At 52.7% G+C, this 17619-nt stretch overlaps 39 non-coding genes across 39 annotated transcripts; 8 read left to right on the plus strand and 31 right to left on the minus strand.

The window, feature by feature from the left end:
• Positions 1–52: 52 nt before the first annotated feature.
• Trnai-uau lies at positions 53–144 on the minus strand. Its single transcript is given in 2 exon segments — positions 53–88; positions 107–144. It is a non-coding gene; the product is annotated as a tRNA-Ile (tRNA).
• Positions 145–522: 378 nt separating this feature from the next.
• Positions 523–595, plus strand: Trnar-acg. Its single transcript has one exon. It is a non-coding gene; the product is annotated as a tRNA-Arg (tRNA).
• Positions 596–1372: 777 nt separating this feature from the next.
• Positions 1373–1444, minus strand: Trnad-guc. Its single transcript has one exon. It is a non-coding gene; the product is annotated as a tRNA-Asp (tRNA).
• Positions 1445–1551: 107 nt separating this feature from the next.
• On the minus strand, positions 1552–1643 carry Trnai-uau. Its single transcript is given in 2 exon segments — positions 1552–1587; positions 1606–1643. It is a non-coding gene; the product is annotated as a tRNA-Ile (tRNA).
• Positions 1644–2021: 378 nt separating this feature from the next.
• Positions 2022–2094, plus strand: Trnar-acg. Its single transcript has one exon. It is a non-coding gene; the product is annotated as a tRNA-Arg (tRNA).
• A 604-nt stretch (positions 2095–2698) lies between these two features.
• Positions 2699–2770, minus strand: Trnad-guc. The gene has a single exon. It is a non-coding gene; the product is annotated as a tRNA-Asp (tRNA).
• A 107-nt stretch (positions 2771–2877) lies between these two features.
• Positions 2878–2949, minus strand: Trnad-guc. Its single transcript has one exon. It is a non-coding gene; the product is annotated as a tRNA-Asp (tRNA).
• Positions 2950–3056: 107 nt separating this feature from the next.
• On the minus strand, positions 3057–3148 carry Trnai-uau. Its single transcript is given in 2 exon segments — positions 3057–3092; positions 3111–3148. It is a non-coding gene; the product is annotated as a tRNA-Ile (tRNA).
• Positions 3149–3526: 378 nt separating this feature from the next.
• Positions 3527–3599, plus strand: Trnar-acg. The gene has a single exon. It is a non-coding gene; the product is annotated as a tRNA-Arg (tRNA).
• A 604-nt stretch (positions 3600–4203) lies between these two features.
• Positions 4204–4275, minus strand: Trnad-guc. Its single transcript has one exon. It is a non-coding gene; the product is annotated as a tRNA-Asp (tRNA).
• A 107-nt stretch (positions 4276–4382) lies between these two features.
• On the minus strand, positions 4383–4454 carry Trnad-guc. The gene has a single exon. It is a non-coding gene; the product is annotated as a tRNA-Asp (tRNA).
• A 107-nt stretch (positions 4455–4561) lies between these two features.
• Positions 4562–4653, minus strand: Trnai-uau. The gene is given in 2 exon segments: positions 4562–4597; positions 4616–4653. It is a non-coding gene; the product is annotated as a tRNA-Ile (tRNA).
• Positions 4654–5031: 378 nt separating this feature from the next.
• Positions 5032–5104, plus strand: Trnar-acg. The gene has a single exon. It is a non-coding gene; the product is annotated as a tRNA-Arg (tRNA).
• Positions 5105–5708: 604 nt separating this feature from the next.
• On the minus strand, positions 5709–5780 carry Trnad-guc. The gene has a single exon. It is a non-coding gene; the product is annotated as a tRNA-Asp (tRNA).
• A 107-nt stretch (positions 5781–5887) lies between these two features.
• On the minus strand, positions 5888–5959 carry Trnad-guc. Its single transcript has one exon. It is a non-coding gene; the product is annotated as a tRNA-Asp (tRNA).
• Positions 5960–6066: 107 nt separating this feature from the next.
• On the minus strand, positions 6067–6158 carry Trnai-uau. The gene is given in 2 exon segments: positions 6067–6102; positions 6121–6158. It is a non-coding gene; the product is annotated as a tRNA-Ile (tRNA).
• A 1055-nt stretch (positions 6159–7213) lies between these two features.
• On the minus strand, positions 7214–7285 carry Trnad-guc. Its single transcript has one exon. It is a non-coding gene; the product is annotated as a tRNA-Asp (tRNA).
• A 107-nt stretch (positions 7286–7392) lies between these two features.
• Positions 7393–7464, minus strand: Trnad-guc. Its single transcript has one exon. It is a non-coding gene; the product is annotated as a tRNA-Asp (tRNA).
• A 107-nt stretch (positions 7465–7571) lies between these two features.
• Positions 7572–7663, minus strand: Trnai-uau. Its single transcript is given in 2 exon segments — positions 7572–7607; positions 7626–7663. It is a non-coding gene; the product is annotated as a tRNA-Ile (tRNA).
• Positions 7664–8041: 378 nt separating this feature from the next.
• On the plus strand, positions 8042–8114 carry Trnar-acg. The gene has a single exon. It is a non-coding gene; the product is annotated as a tRNA-Arg (tRNA).
• A 783-nt stretch (positions 8115–8897) lies between these two features.
• On the minus strand, positions 8898–8969 carry Trnad-guc. Its single transcript has one exon. It is a non-coding gene; the product is annotated as a tRNA-Asp (tRNA).
• Positions 8970–9076: 107 nt separating this feature from the next.
• Positions 9077–9168, minus strand: Trnai-uau. The gene is given in 2 exon segments: positions 9077–9112; positions 9131–9168. It is a non-coding gene; the product is annotated as a tRNA-Ile (tRNA).
• A 378-nt stretch (positions 9169–9546) lies between these two features.
• Positions 9547–9619, plus strand: Trnar-acg. The gene has a single exon. It is a non-coding gene; the product is annotated as a tRNA-Arg (tRNA).
• Positions 9620–10402: 783 nt separating this feature from the next.
• On the minus strand, positions 10403–10474 carry Trnad-guc. The gene has a single exon. It is a non-coding gene; the product is annotated as a tRNA-Asp (tRNA).
• Positions 10475–10581: 107 nt separating this feature from the next.
• Trnai-uau lies at positions 10582–10673 on the minus strand. The gene is given in 2 exon segments: positions 10582–10617; positions 10636–10673. It is a non-coding gene; the product is annotated as a tRNA-Ile (tRNA).
• Positions 10674–11728: 1055 nt separating this feature from the next.
• Trnad-guc lies at positions 11729–11800 on the minus strand. The gene has a single exon. It is a non-coding gene; the product is annotated as a tRNA-Asp (tRNA).
• A 107-nt stretch (positions 11801–11907) lies between these two features.
• Positions 11908–11979, minus strand: Trnad-guc. Its single transcript has one exon. It is a non-coding gene; the product is annotated as a tRNA-Asp (tRNA).
• Positions 11980–12086: 107 nt separating this feature from the next.
• On the minus strand, positions 12087–12178 carry Trnai-uau. The gene is given in 2 exon segments: positions 12087–12122; positions 12141–12178. It is a non-coding gene; the product is annotated as a tRNA-Ile (tRNA).
• A 1055-nt stretch (positions 12179–13233) lies between these two features.
• On the minus strand, positions 13234–13305 carry Trnad-guc. Its single transcript has one exon. It is a non-coding gene; the product is annotated as a tRNA-Asp (tRNA).
• A 107-nt stretch (positions 13306–13412) lies between these two features.
• Trnad-guc lies at positions 13413–13484 on the minus strand. Its single transcript has one exon. It is a non-coding gene; the product is annotated as a tRNA-Asp (tRNA).
• A 107-nt stretch (positions 13485–13591) lies between these two features.
• Trnai-uau lies at positions 13592–13683 on the minus strand. Its single transcript is given in 2 exon segments — positions 13592–13627; positions 13646–13683. It is a non-coding gene; the product is annotated as a tRNA-Ile (tRNA).
• Positions 13684–14061: 378 nt separating this feature from the next.
• On the plus strand, positions 14062–14134 carry Trnar-acg. Its single transcript has one exon. It is a non-coding gene; the product is annotated as a tRNA-Arg (tRNA).
• Positions 14135–14738: 604 nt separating this feature from the next.
• Positions 14739–14810, minus strand: Trnad-guc. The gene has a single exon. It is a non-coding gene; the product is annotated as a tRNA-Asp (tRNA).
• A 107-nt stretch (positions 14811–14917) lies between these two features.
• Trnad-guc lies at positions 14918–14989 on the minus strand. Its single transcript has one exon. It is a non-coding gene; the product is annotated as a tRNA-Asp (tRNA).
• A 107-nt stretch (positions 14990–15096) lies between these two features.
• Positions 15097–15188, minus strand: Trnai-uau. Its single transcript is given in 2 exon segments — positions 15097–15132; positions 15151–15188. It is a non-coding gene; the product is annotated as a tRNA-Ile (tRNA).
• A 1055-nt stretch (positions 15189–16243) lies between these two features.
• Trnad-guc lies at positions 16244–16315 on the minus strand. The gene has a single exon. It is a non-coding gene; the product is annotated as a tRNA-Asp (tRNA).
• Positions 16316–16422: 107 nt separating this feature from the next.
• On the minus strand, positions 16423–16494 carry Trnad-guc. Its single transcript has one exon. It is a non-coding gene; the product is annotated as a tRNA-Asp (tRNA).
• A 107-nt stretch (positions 16495–16601) lies between these two features.
• Positions 16602–16693, minus strand: Trnai-uau. Its single transcript is given in 2 exon segments — positions 16602–16637; positions 16656–16693. It is a non-coding gene; the product is annotated as a tRNA-Ile (tRNA).
• A 378-nt stretch (positions 16694–17071) lies between these two features.
• On the plus strand, positions 17072–17144 carry Trnar-acg. Its single transcript has one exon. It is a non-coding gene; the product is annotated as a tRNA-Arg (tRNA).
• Positions 17145–17619: the final 475 nt, after the last annotated feature.

Consider the following 17619-nt stretch of genomic DNA (forward strand, 5'->3'; position numbering starts at 1 on the left):
TCAAACATAGCCTCCTGTTGCTGTCAGAGACAGCTGCTAAGAATTAAAAGTATGCCCCAGGTGAGGCTCGAACTCACAACCCCGGCATTGCTCACGGCTACTGCCTTATAAGTACCGTGCGCTAACCAATTGCGCCACTGGGGCTACAACACAACGCTCTCAGTTAGCGGTATTCACTTTGCTGCAAACCAGTGGTGGCCACAGAAACATACGATCGCCACCTGATGCCATACTGCGACTTTGGCACCTGACTACCAATGCTTCGTGCTATTCTTGTTTCATATGCTACGCTTACATGCACATCAAAGGGCTCTCGTCGTCGAGAAAACGAGGGAAAACGCGCGCCTTGCCTTCTGCTACCTGTCGAACAGCGAGAGCAGATGCGTGGCAAGCTCTAAGCTCTGCAGGCGCACTGCGGCCACGCAGCTGGACGAGAGGTACCTTCCTTGGGAGCTTGCTCAGCCATGGAGAACACGTTTCTTAGCGAATTGCACTTGCGTCGTAGAAAGGAATGCTGCCACTGGCCCTGTGGCGCAACGGATAACGCGTCTGACTACGGATCAGAAGATTCCAGGTTCGAATCCTGGCAGGGTCGGCATTTTGTTAGTTGCCGACGCGTAGCTGGGCAGTGGATTTCGTATGTCGCCGCATCGTGCTTTGTTACTCCTGTGCATCTCGCAGCTGCATGTCGAGTCGATCGTGGTAAATATCGCTGCCTGCAAGCGTCAGCGTAGCGTCAGCCGAGCAAAGTCGAGACAAATCAAGCTGAGAGCTGTAGGAGATGATACGCAATTAAATACAGGTGTGTGAAAGCGACGCAGACAACACTTTCCAAGTGTCCCACGTCACGTGGCGAAGAGCCGGCGCAACCCCAGCCAGCAGAGTGGCGCAGTGGAAGCGTGCTGGGCCCATAACCCAGAGGTCCGTGGATCGAAACCACGCTCTGCTAAAATTATTTCTTTTGCAGACTGTGTCGAGCTCGATTATTGCGCCCACAGCGTCGGCTGGGGTGCTTTGATTCAGCGTTAACAGCAAACCCCGTAATTGTGAAGTGTGAAGAATGCGAGAACCACTTCCTAAGATGTAGCATTTTTTAAGATTTTGCACCAACTACACTCCTTGATCGCAAAGTTAATGCTCTTACGACCCCCATACGCGCAACACTCGAACAGGTTTGTGAGATAAAAATCGCATCTCCCCGGCGGGGAATCGAACCCCGGTCTCCCGCGGACAGGCGGAGATACTAACCACTATACTACCGAGGATGCGCTGTAGACAGCTGCCTGTGTGCGAGGGATATGGTGCTAGTAGCCGCAAACGTCCAACACTAAGTTCGGCGAGTGATAGAGCAGCAATTAAAAATCGGATGTGCCTCCCCGGCGGGGAATCGAACCCCGGTCTCCCGCGTGACAGGCGGGGATACTAACCACTATACTACCGAGGAAGACGCAGCTAGCGTCTCGAATGCACAATTATGTTACTCAAATAGCTAATACATCTCAAACATAGCCTCCTGTTGCTGTCAGAGACAGCTGCTAAGAATTAAAAGTATGCCCCAGGTGAGGCTCGAACTCACAACCCCGGCATTGCTCACGGCTACTGCCTTATAAGTACCGTGCGCTAACCAATTGCGCCACTGGGGCTGCAACACAACGCTCTCAGTTAGCGGTATTCACTTTGCTGCAAACCAGTGGTGGCCACAGAAACATACGATCGCCACCTGATGCCATACTGCGACTTTGGCACCTGACTACCAATGCTTCGTGCTATTCTTGTTTCATATGCTACGCTTACATGCACATCAAAGGGCTCTCGTCGTCGAGAAAACGAGGGAAAACGCGCGCCTTGCCTTCTGCTACCTGTCGAACAGCGAGAGCAGATGCGTGGCAAGCTCTAAGCTCTGCAGGCGCACTGCGGCCACGCTGCTGGACGAGAGGCACCTTCCTTGGGAGCTTGCTCAGCCATGGAGACCACGTTTCTTAGCGAATTGCACTTGCGTCGTAGAAAGAAATGCTGCCACTGGCCCTGTGGCGCAACGGATAACGCGTCTGACTACGGATCAGAAGATTCCAGGTTCGAATCCTGGCAGGGTCGGCATTTTGTTAGTTGCCGACGCGTAGCTGGGCAGTGGATTTCGTATGTCGCCGCATCGTGGAGTGCTTTGTTACTCCTGTGCATCTCGCAGCTGCATGTCGAGTCGATCGTGGTAAATATCGCTGCCTGCAAGCGTCAGCGTAGCGTCAGCCGAGCAAAGTCGAGACAAGTCAAGCTGAGAGCTGTAGGAGATGATACGCAATTAAATACAGGTGTGTGAAAGCGACGCAGACAACACTTTCCAAGTGTCCCACGTCACGTGGCGAAGAGCCGGCGCAACCCCAGCCAGCAGAGTGGCGCAGTGGAAGCGTGCTGGGCCCATAACCCAGAGGTCCGTGGATCGAAACCACGCTCTGCTAAAATTATTTCTTTTGCAGACTGTGTCGAGCTCGATTATTGCGCCCACAGCGTCGGCTGGGGTGCTTTGATTCAGCGTTAACAGCAAACCCCGTAATTGTGAAGTGTGAAGAATGCGAGAACCACTTCCTAAGATGTAGCATTTTTTAAGATTTTGCACCAACTACACTCCTTGATCGCAAAGTTGATGCTCTTACGACCCCCATACGCGCAACACTCGAACAGGTTTGTGAGATAAAAATCGCATCTCCCCGGCGGGGAATCGAACCCCGGTCTCCCGCGTGACAGGCGGAGATACTAACCACTATACTACCGAGGATGCGCTGTAGACAGCTGCCTGTGTGCGAGGGATATGGTGCTAGTAGCCGCAAACGTCCAACACTAAGTTCGGCGAGTGATAGAGCAGCAATTAAAAATCGGATGTGCCTCCCCGGCGGGGAATCGAACCCCGGTCTCCCGCGTGACAGGCGGGGATACTAACCACTATACTACCGAGGAAGACGCAGCTAGCGTCTCGAATGCACAATTATGTTACTCAAATAGCTAATACATCTCAAACATAGCCTCCTGTTGCTGTCAGAGACAGCTGCTAAGAATTAAAAGTATGCCCCAGGTGAGGCTCGAACTCACAACCCCGGCATTGCTCACGGCTACTGCCTTATAAGTACCGTGCGCTAACCAATTGCGCCACTGGGGCTACAACACAACGCTCTCAGTTAGCGGTATTCACTTTGCTGCAAACCAGTGGTGGCCACAGAAACATACGATCGCCACCTGATGCCATACTGCGACTTTGGCACCTGACTACCAATGCTTCGTGCTATTCTTGTTTCATATGCTACGCTTACATGCACATCAAAGGGCTCTCGTCGTCGAGAAAACGAGGGAAAACGCGCGCCTTGCCTTCTGCTACCTGTCGAACAGCGAGAGCAGATGCGTGGCAAGCTCTAAGCTCTGCAGGCGCACTGCGGCCACGCAGCTGGACGAGAGGTTCCTTCCTTGGGAGCTTGCTCAGCCATGGAGAACACGTTTCTTAGCGAATTGCACTTGCGTCGTAGAAAGAAATGCTGCCACTGGCCCTGTGGCGCAACGGATAACGCGTCTGACTACGGATCAGAAGATTCCAGGTTCGAATCCTGGCAGGGTCGGCATTTTGTTAGTTGCCGACGCGTAGCTGGGCAGTGGATTTCGTATGTCGCCGCATCGTGGAGTGCTTTGTTACTCCTGTGCATCTCGCAGCTGCATGTCGAGTCGATCGTGGTAAATATCGCTGCCTGCAAGCGTCAGCGTAGCGTCAGCCGAGCAAAGTCGAGACAAGTCAAGCTGAGAGCTGTAGGAGATGATACGCAATTAAATACAGGTGTGTGAAAGCGACGCAGACAACACTTTCCAAGTGTCCCACGTCACGTGGCGAAGAGCCGGCGCAACCCCAGCCAGCAGAGTGGCGCAGTGGAAGCGTGCTGGGCCCATAACCCAGAGGTCCGTGGATCGAAACCACGCTCTGCTAAAATTATTTCTTTTGCAGACTGTGTCGAGCTCGATTATTGCGCCCACAGCGTCGGCTGGGGTGCTTTGATTCAGCGTTAACAGCAAACCCCGTAATTGTGAAGTGTGAAGAATGCGAGAACCACTTCCTAAGATGTAGCATTTTTTAAGATTTTGCACCAACTACACTCCTTGATCGCAAAGTTAATGCTCTTACGACCCCCATACGCGCAACGCTCGAACAGGTTTGTGAGATAAAAATCGCATCTCCCCGGCGGGGAATCGAACCCCGGTCTCCCGCGTGACAGGCGGGGATACTAACCACTATACTACCGAGGATGCGCTGTAGACAGCTGCCTGTGTGCGAGGGATATGGTGCTAGTAGCCGCAAACGTCCAACACTAAGTTCGGCGAGTGATAGAGCAGCAATTAAAAATCGGATGTGCCTCCCCGGCGGGGAATCGAACCCCGGTCTCCCGCGTGACAGGCGGGGATACTAACCACTATACTACCGAGGAAGACGCAGCTAGCGTCTCGAATGCACAATTATGTTACTCAAATAGCTAATACATCTCAAACATAGCCTCCTGTTGCTGTCAGAGACAGCTGCTAAGAATTAAAAGTATGCCCCAGGTGAGGCTCGAACTCACAACCCCGGCATTGCTCACGGCTACTGCCTTATAAGTACCGTGCGCTAACCAATTGCGCCACTGGGGCTACAACACAACGCTCTCAGTTAGCGGTATTCACTTTGCTGCAAACCAGTGGTGGCCACAGAAACATACGATCGCCACCTGATGCCATACTGCGACTTTGGCACCTGACTACCAATGCTTCGTGCTATTCTTGTTTCATATGCTACGCTTACATGCACATCAAAGGGCTCTCGTCGTCGAGAAAACGAGGGAAAACGCGCGCCTTGCCTTCTGCTACCTGTCGAACAGCGAGAGCAGATGCGTGGCAAGCTCTAAGCTCTGCAGGCGCACTGCGGCCACGCAGCTGGACGAGAGGTACCTTCCTTGGGAGCTTGCTCAGCCATGGAGAACACGTTTCTTAGCGAATTGCACTTGCGTCGTAGAAAAAAATGCTGCCACTGGCCCTGTGGCGCAACGGATAACGTGTCTGACTACGGATCAGAAGATTCAAGGTTCGAATCCTGGCAGGGTCGGCATTTTGTTAGTTGCCGACGCGTAGCTGGGCAGTGGATTTCGTATGTCGCCGCATCGTGGAGTGCTTTGTTACTCCTGTGCATCTCGCAGCTGCATGTCGAGTCGATCGTGGTAAATATCGCTGCCTGCAAGCGTCAGCGTAGCGTCAGCCGAGCAAAGTCGAGACAAGTCAAGCTGAGAGCTGTAGGAGATGATACGCAATTAAATACAGGTGTGTGAAAGCGACGCAGACAACACTTTCCAAGTGTCCCACGTCACGTGGCGAAGAGCCGGCGCAACCCCAGCCAGCAGAGTGGCGCAGTGGAAGCGTGCTGGGCCCATAACCCAGAGGTCCGTGGATCGAAACCACGCTCTGCTAAAATTATTTCTTTTGCAGACTGTGTCGAGCTCGATTATTGCGCCCACAGCGTCGGCTGGGGTGCTTTGATTCAGCGTTAACAGCAAACCCCGTAATTGTGAAGTGTGAAGAATGCGAGAACCACTTCCTAAGATGTAGCATTTTTTAAGATTTTGCACCAACTACACTCCTTGATCGCAAAGTTAATGCTCTTACGACCCCCATACGCGCAACACTCGAACAGGTTTGTGAGATAAAAATCGCAACTCCCCGGAGGGGAATCGAACCCCGGTCTCCCGCGTGACAGGCGGGGATACTAACCACTATACTACCGAGGATGCGCTGTAGACAGCTGCCTGTGTGCGAGGGATATGGTGCTAGTAGCCGCAAACGTCCAACACTAAGTTCGGCGAGTGATAGAGCAGCAATTAAAAATCGGATGTGCCTCCCCGGCGGGAAATCGAACCCCGGTCTCCCGCGTGACAGGCGGGGATACTAACCACTATACTACCGAGGAAGACGCAGCTAGCGTCTCGAATGCACAATTATGTTACTCAAATAGCTAATACATCTCAAACATAGCCTCCTGTTGCTGTCAGAGACAGCTGCTAAGAATTAAAAGTATGCCCCAGGTGAGGCTCGAACTCACAACCCCGGCATTGCTCACGGCTACTGCCTTATAAGTACCGTGCGCTAACCAATTGCGCCACTGGGGCTACAACACAATGCTCTCAGTTAGCGGTATTCACTTTCCTGCAAACCAGTGGTGGCCACAGAAACATACGATCGCCACCTGATGCCATACTGCGACTTTGGCACCTGACTACCAATGCTTCGTGCTATTCTTGTTTCATATGCTACGCTTACATGCACATCAAAGGGCTCTCGTCGTCGAGAAAACGAGGGAAAACGCGCGCCTTGCCTTCTGCTACCTGTCGAACAGCGAGAGCAGATGCGTGGCAAGCTCTAAGCTCTGCAGGCGCACTGCGGCCACGCAGCTGGACGAGAGGTACCTTCCTTGGGAGCTTGCTCAGCCATGGAGAACACGTTTCTTAGCGAATTGCACTTGCGTCGTAGAAAGAAATGCTGCCACTGGCCCTGTGGCGCAACGGATAACGTGTGTGACTACGGATCAGAAGATTCAAGGTTCGAATCCTGGCAGGGTCGGCATTTTGTTAGTTGCCGACGCGTAGCTGGGCAGTGGATTTCGTATGTCGCCGCATCGTGGAGTGCTTTGTTACTCCTGTGCATCTCGCAGCTGCATGTCGAGTCGATCGTGGTAAATATCGCTGCCTGCAAGCGTCAGCGTAGCGTCAGCCGAGCAAAGTCGAGACAAGTCAAGCTGAGAGCTGTAGGAGATGATACGCAATTAAATACAGGTGTGTGAAAGCGACGCAGACAACACTTTCCAAGTGTCCCACGTCACGTGGCGAAGAGCCGGCGCAACCCCAGCCAGCAGAGTGGCGCAGTGGAAGCGTGCTGGGCCCATAACCCAGAGGTCCGTGGATCGAAACCACGCTCTGCTAAAATTATTTCTTTTGCAGACTGTGTCGAGCTCGATTATTGCGCCCACAGCGTCGGCTGGGGAGCTTTGATTCAGCGTTAACAGCAAACCCCGTAATTGTGAAGTGTGAAGAATGCGAGAACCACTTCCTAAGATGTAGCATTTTTTAAGATTTTGCACCAACTACACTCCTTGATCGCAAAGTTAATGCTCTTACGACCCCCATACGCGCAACACTCGAACAGGTTTGTGAGATAAAAATCGCAACTCCCCGGAGGGGAATCGAACCCCGGTCTCCCGCGTGACAGGCGGGGATACTAACCACTATACTACCGAGGATGCGCTGTAGACAGCTGCCTGTGTGCGAGGGATATGGTGCTAGTAGCCGCAAACGTCCAACACTAAGTTCGGCGAGTGATAGAGCAGCAATTAAAAATCGGATGTGCCTCCCCGGCGGGAAATCGAACCCCGGTCTCCCGCGTGACAGGCGGGGATACTAACCACTATACTACCGAGGAAGACGCAGCTAGCGTCTCGAATGCACAATTATGTTACTCAAATAGCTAATACATCTCAAACACAGCCTCCTGTTGCTGTCAGAGACAGCTGCTAAGAATTAAAAGTATGCCCCAGGTGAGGCTCGAACTCACAACCCCGGCATTGCTCACGGCTACTGCCTTATAAGTACCGTGCGCTAACCAATTGCGCCACTGGGGCTACAACACAACGCTCTCAGTTAGCGGTATTCACTTTCCTGCAAACCAGTGGTGGCCACAGAAACATACGATCGCCACCTGATGCCATACTGCGACTTTGGCACCTGACTACCAATGCTTCGTGCTATTCTTGTTTCATATGCTACGCTTACATGCACATCAAAGGGCTCTCGTCGTCGAGAAAACGAGGGAAAACGCGCGCCTTGCCTTCTGCTACCTGTCGAACAGCGAGAGCAGATGCGTGGCAAGCTCTAAGCTCTGCAGGCGCACTGCGGCCACGCAGCTGGACGAGAGGTACCTTCCTTGGGAGCTTGCTCAGCCATGGAGAACACGTTTCTTAGCGAATTGCACTTGCGTCGTAGAAAGAAATGCTGCCACTGGCCCTGTGGCGCAACGGATAACGTGTCTGACTACGGATCAGAAGATTCAAGGTTCGAATCCTGGCAGGGTCGGCATTTTGTTAGTTGCCGACGCGTAGCTGGGCAGTGGATTTCGTATGTCGCCGCATCGTGGAGTGCTTTGTTACTCCTGTGCATCTCGCAGCTGCATGTCGAGTCGATCGTGGTAAATATCGCTGCCTGCAAGCGTCAGCGTAGCGTCAGCCGAGCAAAGTCGAGACAAGTCAAGCTGAGAGCTGTAGGAGATGATACGCAATTAAATACAGGTGTGTGAAAGCGACGCAGACAACACTTTCCAAGTGTCCCACGTCACGTGGCGAAGAGCCGGCGCAACCCCAGCCAGCAGAGTGGCGCAGTGGAAGCGTGCTGGGCCCATAACCCAGAGGTCCGTGGATCGAAACCACGCTCTGCTAAAATTATTTCTTTTGCAGACTGTGTCGAGCTCGATTATTGCGCCCACAGCGTCGGCTGGGGTGCTTTGATTCAGCGTTAACAGCAAACCCCGTAATTGTGAAGTGTGAAGAATGCGAGAACCACTTCCTAAGATGTAGCATTTTTTAAGATTTTGCACCAACTACACTCCTTGATCGCAAAGTTAATGCTCTTACGACCCCCATACGCGCAACACTCGAACAGGTTTGTGAGATAAAAATCGCAACTCCCCGGAGGGGCATCGAACCCCGGTCTCCCGCGTGACAGGCGGGGATACTAACCACTATACTACCGAGGATGCGCTGTAGACAGCTGCCTGTGTGCGAGGGATATGGTGCTAGTAGCCGCAAACGTCCAACACTAAGTTCGGCGAGTGATAGAGCAGCAATTAAAAATCGGATGTGCCTCCCCGGCGGGAAATCGAACCCCGGTCTCCCGCGTGACAGGCGGGGATACTAACCACTATACTACCGAGGAAGACGCAGCTAGCGTCTCGAATGCACAATTATGTTACTCAAATAGCTAATACATCTCAAACATAGCCTCCTGTTGCTGTCAGAGACAGCTGCTAAGAATTAAAAGTATGCCCCAGGTGAGGCTCGAACTCACAACCCCGGCATTGCTCACGGCTACTGCCTTATAAGTACCGTGCGCTAACCAATTGCGCCACTGGGGCTACAACACAATGCTCTCAGTTAGCGGTATTCACTTTCCTGCAAACCAGTGGTGGCCACAGAAACATACGATCGCCACCTGATGCCATACTGCGACTTTGGCACCTGACTACCAATGCTTCGTGCTATTCTTGTTTCATATGCTACGCTTACATGCACATCAAAGGGCTCTCGTCGTCGAGAAAACGAGGGAAAACGCGCGCCTTGCCTTCTGCTACCTGTCGAACAGCGAGAGCAGATGCGTGGCAAGCTCTAAGCTCTGCAGGCGCACTGCGGCCACGCAGCTGGACGAGAGGTACCTTCCTTGGGAGCTTGCTCAGCCATGGAGAACACGTTTCTTAGCGAATTGCACTTGCGTCGTAGAAAGAAATGCTGCCACTGGCCCTGTGGCGCAACGGATAACGTGTCTGACTACGGATCAGAAGATTCAAGGTTCGAATCCTGGCAGGGTCGGCATTTTGTTAGTTGCCGACGCGTAGCTGGGCAGTGGATTTCGTATGTCGCCGCATCGTGGAGTGCTTTGTTACTCCTGTGCATCTCGCAGCTGCATGTCGAGTCGATCGTGGTAAATATCGCTGCCTGCAAGCGTCAGCGTAGCGTCAGCCGAGCAAAGTCGAGACAAGTCAAGCTGAGAGCTGTAGGAGATGATACGCAATTAAATACAGGTGTGTGAAAGCGACGCAGACAACACTTTCCAAGTGTCCCACGTCACGTGGCGAAGAGCCGGCGCAACCCCAGCCAGCAGAGTGGCGCAGTGGAAGCGTGCTGGGCCCATAACCCAGAGGTCCGTGGATCGAAACCACGCTCTGCTAAAATTATTTCTTTTGCAGACTGTGTCGAGCTCGATTATTGCGCCCACAGCGTCGGCTGGGGTGCTTTGATTCAGCGTTAACAGCAAACCCCGTAATTGTGAAGTGTGAAGAATGCGAGAACCACTTCCTAAGATGTAGCATTTTTTAAGATTTTGCACCAACTACACTCCTTGATCGCAAAGTTAATGCTCTTACGACCCCCATACGCGCAACACTCGAACAGGTTTGTGAGATAAAAATCGCAACTCCCCGGAGGGGCATCGAACCCCGGTCTCCCGCGTGACAGGCGGGGATACTAACCACTATACTACCGAGGATGCGCTGTAGACAGCTGCCTGTGTGCGAGGGATATGGTGCTAGTAGCCGCAAACGTCCAACACTAAGTTCGGCGAGTGATAGAGCAGCAATTAAAAATCGGATGTGCCTCCCCGGCGGGAAATCGAACCCCGGTCTCCCGCGTGACAGGCGGGGATACTAACCACTATACTACCGAGGAAGACGCAGCTAGCGTCTCGAATGCACAATTATGTTACTCAAATAGCTAATACATCTCAAACATAGCCTCCTGTTGCTGTCAGAGACAGCTGCTAAGAATTAAAAGTATGCCCCAGGTGAGGCTCGAACTCACAACCCCGGCATTGCTCACGGCTACTGCCTTATAAGTACCGTGCGCTAACCAATTGCGCCACTGGGGCTACAACACAATGCTCTCAGTTAGCGGTATTCACTTTCCTGCAAACCAGTGGTGGCCACAGAAACATACGATCGCCACCTGATGCCATACTGCGACTTTGGCACCTGACTACCAATGCTTCGTGCTATTCTTGTTTCATATGCTACGCTTACATGCACATCAAAGGGCTCTCGTCGTCGAGAAAACGAGGGAAAACGCGCGCCTTGCCTTCTGCTACCTGTCGAACAGCGAGAGCAGATGCGTGGCAAGCTCTAAGCTCTGCAGGCGCACTGCGGCCACGCAGCTGGACGAGAGGTACCTTCCTTGGGAGCTTGCTCAGCCATGGAGAACACGTTTCTTAGCGAATTGCACTTGCGTCGTAGAAAGAAATGCTGCCACTGGCCCTGTGGCGCAACGGATAACGTGTGTGACTACGGATCAGAAGATTCAAGGTTCGAATCCTGGCAGGGTCGGCATTTTGTTAGTTGCCGACGCGTAGCTGGGCAGTGGATTTCGTATGTCGCCGCATCGTGGAGTGCTTTGTTACTCCTGTGCATCTCGCAGCTGCATGTCGAGTCGATCGTGGTAAATATCGCTGCCTGCAAGCGTCAGCGTAGCGTCAGCCGAGCAAAGTCGAGACAAGTCAAGCTGAGAGCTGTAGGAGATGATACGCAATTAAATACAGGTGTGTGAAAGCGACGCAGACAACACTTTCCAAGTGTCCCACGTCACGTGGCGAAGAGCCGGCGCAACCCCAGCCAGCAGAGTGGCGCAGTGGAAGCGTGCTGGGCCCATAACCCAGAGGTCCGTGGATCGAAACCACGCTCTGCTAAAATTATTTCTTTTGCAGACTGTGTCGAGCTCGATTATTGCGCCCACAGCGTCGGCTGGGGTGCTTTGATTCAGCGTTAACAGCAAACCCCGTAATTGTGAAGTGTGAAGAATGCGAGAACCACTTCCTAAGATGTAGCATTTTTTAAGATTTTGCACCAACTACACTCCTTGATCGCAAAGTTAATGCTCTTACGACCCCCATACGCGCAACACTCGAACAGGTTTGTGAGATAAAAATCGCAACTCCCCGGAGGGGAATCGAACCCCGGTCTCCCGCGTGACAGGCGGGGATACTAACCACTATACTACCGAGGATGCGCTGTAGACAGCTGCCTGTGTGCGAGGGATATGGTGCTAGTAGCCGCAAACGTCCAACACTAAGTTCGGCGAGTGATAGAGCAGCAATTAAAAATCGGATGTGCCTCCCCGGCGGGAAATCGAACCCCGGTCTCCCGCGTGACAGGCGGGGATACTAACCACTATACTACCGAGGAAGACGCAGCTAGCGTCTCGAATGCACAATTATGTTACTCAAATAGCTAATACATCTCAAACATAGCCTCCTGTTGCTGTCAGAGACAGCTGCTAAGAATTAAAAGTATGCCCCAGGTGAGGCTCGAACTCACAACCCCGGCATTGCTCACGGCTACTGCCTTATAAGTACCGTGCGCTAACCCATTGCGCCACTGGGGCTACAACACAATGCTCTCAGTTAGCGGTATTCACTTTCCTGCAAACCAGTGGTGGCCACAGAAACATACGATCGCCACCTGATGCCATACTGCGACTTTGGCACCTGACTACCAATGCTTCGTGCTATTCTTGTTTCATATGCTACGCTTACATGCACATCAAAGGGCTCTCGTCGTCGAGAAAACGAGGGAAAACGCGCGCCTTGCCTTCTGCTACCTGTCGAACAGCGAGAGCAGATGCGTGGCAAGCTCTAAGCTCTGCAGGCGCACTGCGGCCACGCAGCTGGACGAGAGGTACCTTCCTTGGGAGCTTGCTCAGCCATGGAGAACACGTTTCTTAGCGAATTGCACTTGCGTCGTAGAAAGAAATGCTGCCACTGGCCCTGTGGCGCAACGGATAACGTGTGTGACTACGGATCAGAAGATTCAAGGTTCGAATCCTGGCAGGGTCGGCATTTTGTTAGTTGCCGACGCGTAGCTGGGCAGTGGATTTCGTATGTCGCCGCATCGTGGAGTGCTTTGTTACTCCTGTGCATCTCGCAGCTGCATGTCGAGTCGATCGTGGTAAATATCGCTGCCTGCAAGCGTCAGCGTAGCGTCAGCCGAGCAAAGTCGAGACAAGTCAAGCTGAGAGCTGTAGGAGATGATACGCAATTAAATACAGGTGTGTGAAAGCGACGCAGACAACACTTTCCAAGTGTCCCACGTCACGTGGCGAAGAGCCGGCGCAACCCCAGCCAGCAGAGTGGCGCAGTGGAAGCGTGCTGGGCCCATAACCCAGAGGTCCGTGGATCGAAACCACGCTCTGCTAAAATTATTTCTTTTGCAGACTGTGTCGAGCTCGATTATTGCGCCCACAGCGTCGGCTGGGGAGCTTTGATTCAGCGTTAACAGCAAACCCCGTAATTGTGAAGTGTGAAGAATGCGAGAACCACTTCCTAAGATGTAGCATTTTTTAAGATTTTGCACCAACTACACTCCTTGATCGCAAAGTTAATGCTCTTACGACCCCCATACGCGCAACACTCGAACAGGTTTGTGAGATAAAAATCGCAACTCCCCGGAGGGGAATCGAACCCCGGTCTCCCGCGTGACAGGCGGGGATACTAACCACTATACTACCGAGGATGCGCTGTAGACAGCTGCCTGTGTGCGAGGGATATGGTGCTAGTAGCCGCAAACGTCCAACACTAAGTTCGGCGAGTGATAGAGCAGCAATTAAAAATCGGATGTGCCTCCCCGGCGGGAAATCGAACCCCGGTCTCCCGCGTGACAGGCGGGGATACTAACCACTATACTACCGAGGAAGACGCAGCTAGCGTCTCGAATGCACAATTATGTTACTCAAATAGCTAATACATCTCAAACACAGCCTCCTGTTGCTGTCAGAGACAGCTGCTAAGAATTAAAAGTATGCCCCAGGTGAGGCTCGAACTCACAACCCCGGCATTGCTCACGGCTACTGCCTTATAAGTACCGTGCGCTAACCAATTGCGCCACTGGGGCTACAACACAACGCTCTCAGTTAGCGGTATTCACTTTCCTGCAAACCAGTGGTGGCCACAGAAACATACGATCGCCACCTGATGCCATACTGCGACTTTGGCACCTGACTACCAATGCTTCGTGCTATTCTTGTTTCATATGCTACGCTTACATGCACATCAAAGGGCTCTCGTCGTCGAGAAAACGAGGGAAAACGCGCGCCTTGCCTTCTGCTACCTGTCGAACAGCGAGAGCAGATGCGTGGCAAGCTCTAAGCTCTGCAGGCGCACTGCGGCCACGCAGCTGGACGAGAGGTACCTTCCTTGGGAGCTTGCTCAGCCATGGAGAACACGTTTCTTAGCGAATTGCACTTGCGTCGTAGAAAGAAATGCTGCCACTGGCCCTGTGGCGCAACGGATAACGTGTCTGACTACGGATCAGAAGATTCAAGGTTCGAATCCTGGCAGGGTCGGCATTTTGTTAGTTGCCGACGCGTAGCTGGGCAGTGGATTTCGTATGTCGCCGCATCGTGGAGTGCTTTGTTACTCCTGTGCATCTCGCAGCTGCATGTCGAGTCGATCGTGGTAAATATCGCTGCCTGCAAGCGTCAGCGTAGCGTCAGCCAAGCAAAGTCGAGACAAGTCAAGCTGAGAGCTGTAGGAGATGATACGCAATTAAATACAGGTGTGTGAAAGCGACGCAGACAACACTTTCCAAGTGTCCCACGTCACGTGGCGAAGAGCCGGCGCAACCCCAGCCAGCAGAGTGGCGCAGTGGAAGCGTGCTGGGCCCATAACCCAGAGGTCTGTGGATCGAAACCACGCTCTGCTAAAATTATTTCTTTTGCAGACTGTGTCGAGCTCGATTATTGCGCCCACAGCGTCGGCTGGGGTGCTTTGATTCAGCGTTAACAGCAAACCCCGTAATTGTGAAGTGTGAAGAATGCGAGAACCACTTCCTAAGATGTAGCATTTTTTAAGATTTTGCACCAACTACACTCCTTGATCGCAAAGTTAATGCTCTTACGACCCCCATACGCGCAACACTCGAACAGGTTTGTGAGATAAAAATCGCAACTCCCCGGAGGGGAATCGAACCCCGGTCTCCCGCGTGACAGGCGGGGATACTAACCACTATACTACCGAGGATGCGCTGTAGACAGCTGCCTGTGTGCGAGGGATATGGTGCTAGTAGCCGCAAACGTCCAACACTAAGTTCGGCGAGTGATAGAGCAGCAATTAAAAATCGGATGTGCCTCCCCGGCGGGAAATCGAACCCCGGTCTCCCGCGTGACAGGCGGGGATACTAACCACTATACTACCGAGGAAGACGCAGCTAGCGTCTCGAATGCACAATTATGTTACTCAAATAGCTAATACATCTCAAACATAGCCTCCTGTTGCTGTCAGAGACAGCTGCTAAGAATTAAAAGTATGCCCCAGGTGAGGCTCGAACTCACAACCCCGGCATTGCTCACGGCTACTGCCTTATAAGTACCGTGCGCTAACCAATTGCGCCACTGGGGCTACAACACAATGCTCTCAGTTAGCGGTATTCACTTTCCTGCAAACCAGTGGTGGCCACAGAAACATACGATCGCCACCTGATGCCATACTGCGACTTTGGCACCTGACTATCAATGCTTCGTGCTATTCTTGTTTCATATGCTACGCTTACATGCACATCAAAGGGCTCTCGTCGTCGAGAAAACGAGGGAAAACGCGCGCCTTGCCTTCTGCTACCTGTCGAACAGCGAGAGCAGATGCGTGGCAAGCTCTAAGCTCTGCAGGCGCACTGCGGCCACGCAGCTGGACGAGAGGTACCTTCCTTGGGAGCTTGCTCAGCCATGGAGAACACGTTTCTTAGCGAATTGCACTTGCGTCGTAGAAAGAAATGCTGCCACTGGCCCTGTGGCGCAACGGATAACGTGTGTGACTACGGATCAGAAGATTCAAGGTTCGAATCCTGGCAGGGTCGGCATTTTGTTAGTTGCCGACGCGTAGCTGGGCAGTGGATTTCGTATGTCGCCGCATCGTGGAGTGCTTTGTTACTCCTGTGCATCTCGCAGCTGCATGTCGAGTCGATCGTGGTAAATATCGCTGCCTGCAAGCGTCAGCGTAGCGTCAGCCGAGCAAAGTCGAGACAAGTCAAGCTGAGAGCTGTAGGAGATGATACGCAATTAAATACAGGTGTGTGAAAGCGACGCAGACAACACTTTCCAAGTGTCCCACGTCACGTGGCGAAGAGCCGGCGCAACCCCAGCCAGCAGAGTGGCGCAGTGGAAGCGTGCTGGGCCCATAACCCAGAGGTCCGTGGATCGAAACCACGCTCTGCTAAAATTATTTCTTTTGCAGACTGTGTCGAGCTCGATTATTGCGCCCACAGCGTCGGCTGGGGTGCTTTGATTCAGCGTTAACAGCAAACCCCGTAATTGTGAAGTGTGAAGAATGCGAGAACCACTTCCTAAGATGTAGCATTTTTTAAGATTTTGCACCAACTACACTCCTTGATCGCAAAGTTAATGCTCTTACGACCCCCATACGCGCAACACTCGAACAGGTTTGTGAGATAAAAATCGCAACTCCCCGGAGGGGAATCGAACCCCGGTCTCCCGCGTGACAGGCGGGGATACTAACCACTATACTACCGAGGATGCGCTGTAGACAGCTGCCTGTGTGCGAGGGATATGGTGCTAGTAGCCGCAAACGTCCAACACTAAGTTCGGCGAGTGATAGAGCAGCAATTAAAAATCGGATGTGCCTCCCCGGCGGGAAATCGAACCCCGGTCTCCCGCGTGACAGGCGGGGATACTAACCACTATACTACCGAGGAAGACGCAGCTAGCGTCTCGAATGCACAATTATGTTACTCAAATAGCTAATACATCTCAAACACAGCCTCCTGTTGCTGTCAGAGACAGCTGCTAAGAATTAAAAGTATGCCCCAGGTGAGGCTCGAACTCACAACCCCGGCATTGCTCACGGCTACTGCCTTATAAGTACCGTGCGCTAACCCATTGCGCCACTGGGGCTACAACACAATGCTCTCAGTAAGCGGTATTCACTTTCCTGCAAACCAGTGGTGGCCACAGAAACATACGATCGCCACCTGATGCCATACTGCGACTTTGGCACCTGACTACCAATGCTTCGTGCTATTCTTGTTTCATATGCTACGCTTACATGCACATCAAAGGGCTCTCGTCGTCGAGAAAACGAGGGAAAACGCGCGCCTTGCCTTCTGCTACCTGTCGAACAGCGAGAGCAGATGCGTGGCAAGCTCTAAGCTCTGCAGGCGCACTGCGGCCACGCAGCTGGACGAGAGGTACCTTCCTTGGGAGCTTGCTCAGCCATGGAGAACACGTTTCTTAGCGAATTGCACTTGCGTCGTAGAAAGAAATGCTGCCACTGGCCCTGTGGCGCAACGGATAACGCGTCTGACTACGGATCAGAAGATTCCAGGTTCGAATCCTGGCAGGGTCGGCATTTTGTTAGTTGCCGACGCGTAGCTGGGCAGTGGATTTCGTATGTCGCCGCATCGTGGAGTGCTTTGTTACTCCTGTGCATCTCGCAGCTGCATGTCGAGTCGATCGTGGTAAATATCGCTGCCTGCAAGCGTCAGCGTAGCGTCAGCCGAGCAAAGTCGAGACAAGTCAAGCTGAGAGCTGTAGGAGATGATACGCAATTAAATACAGGTGTGTGAAAGCGACGCAGACAACACTTTCCAAGTGTCCCACGTCACGTGGCGAAGAGCCGGCGCAACCCCAGCCAGCAGAGTGGCGCAGTGGAAGCGTGCTGGGCCCATAACCCAGAGGTCCGTGGATCGAAACCACGCTCTGCTAAAATTATTTCTTTTGCAGACTGTGTCGAGCTCGATTATTGCGCCCACAGCGTCGGCTGGGGTGCTTTGATTCAGCGTTAACAGCAAACCCCGTAATTGTGAAGTGTGAAGAATGCG

The sequence above is a fragment of the Schistocerca piceifrons genome, chromosome 8 (assembly GCF_021461385.2).
Source record: "Schistocerca piceifrons isolate TAMUIC-IGC-003096 chromosome 8, iqSchPice1.1, whole genome shotgun sequence".
Lineage (NCBI taxonomy): Eukaryota > Metazoa > Arthropoda > Insecta > Orthoptera > Acrididae > Schistocerca > Schistocerca piceifrons.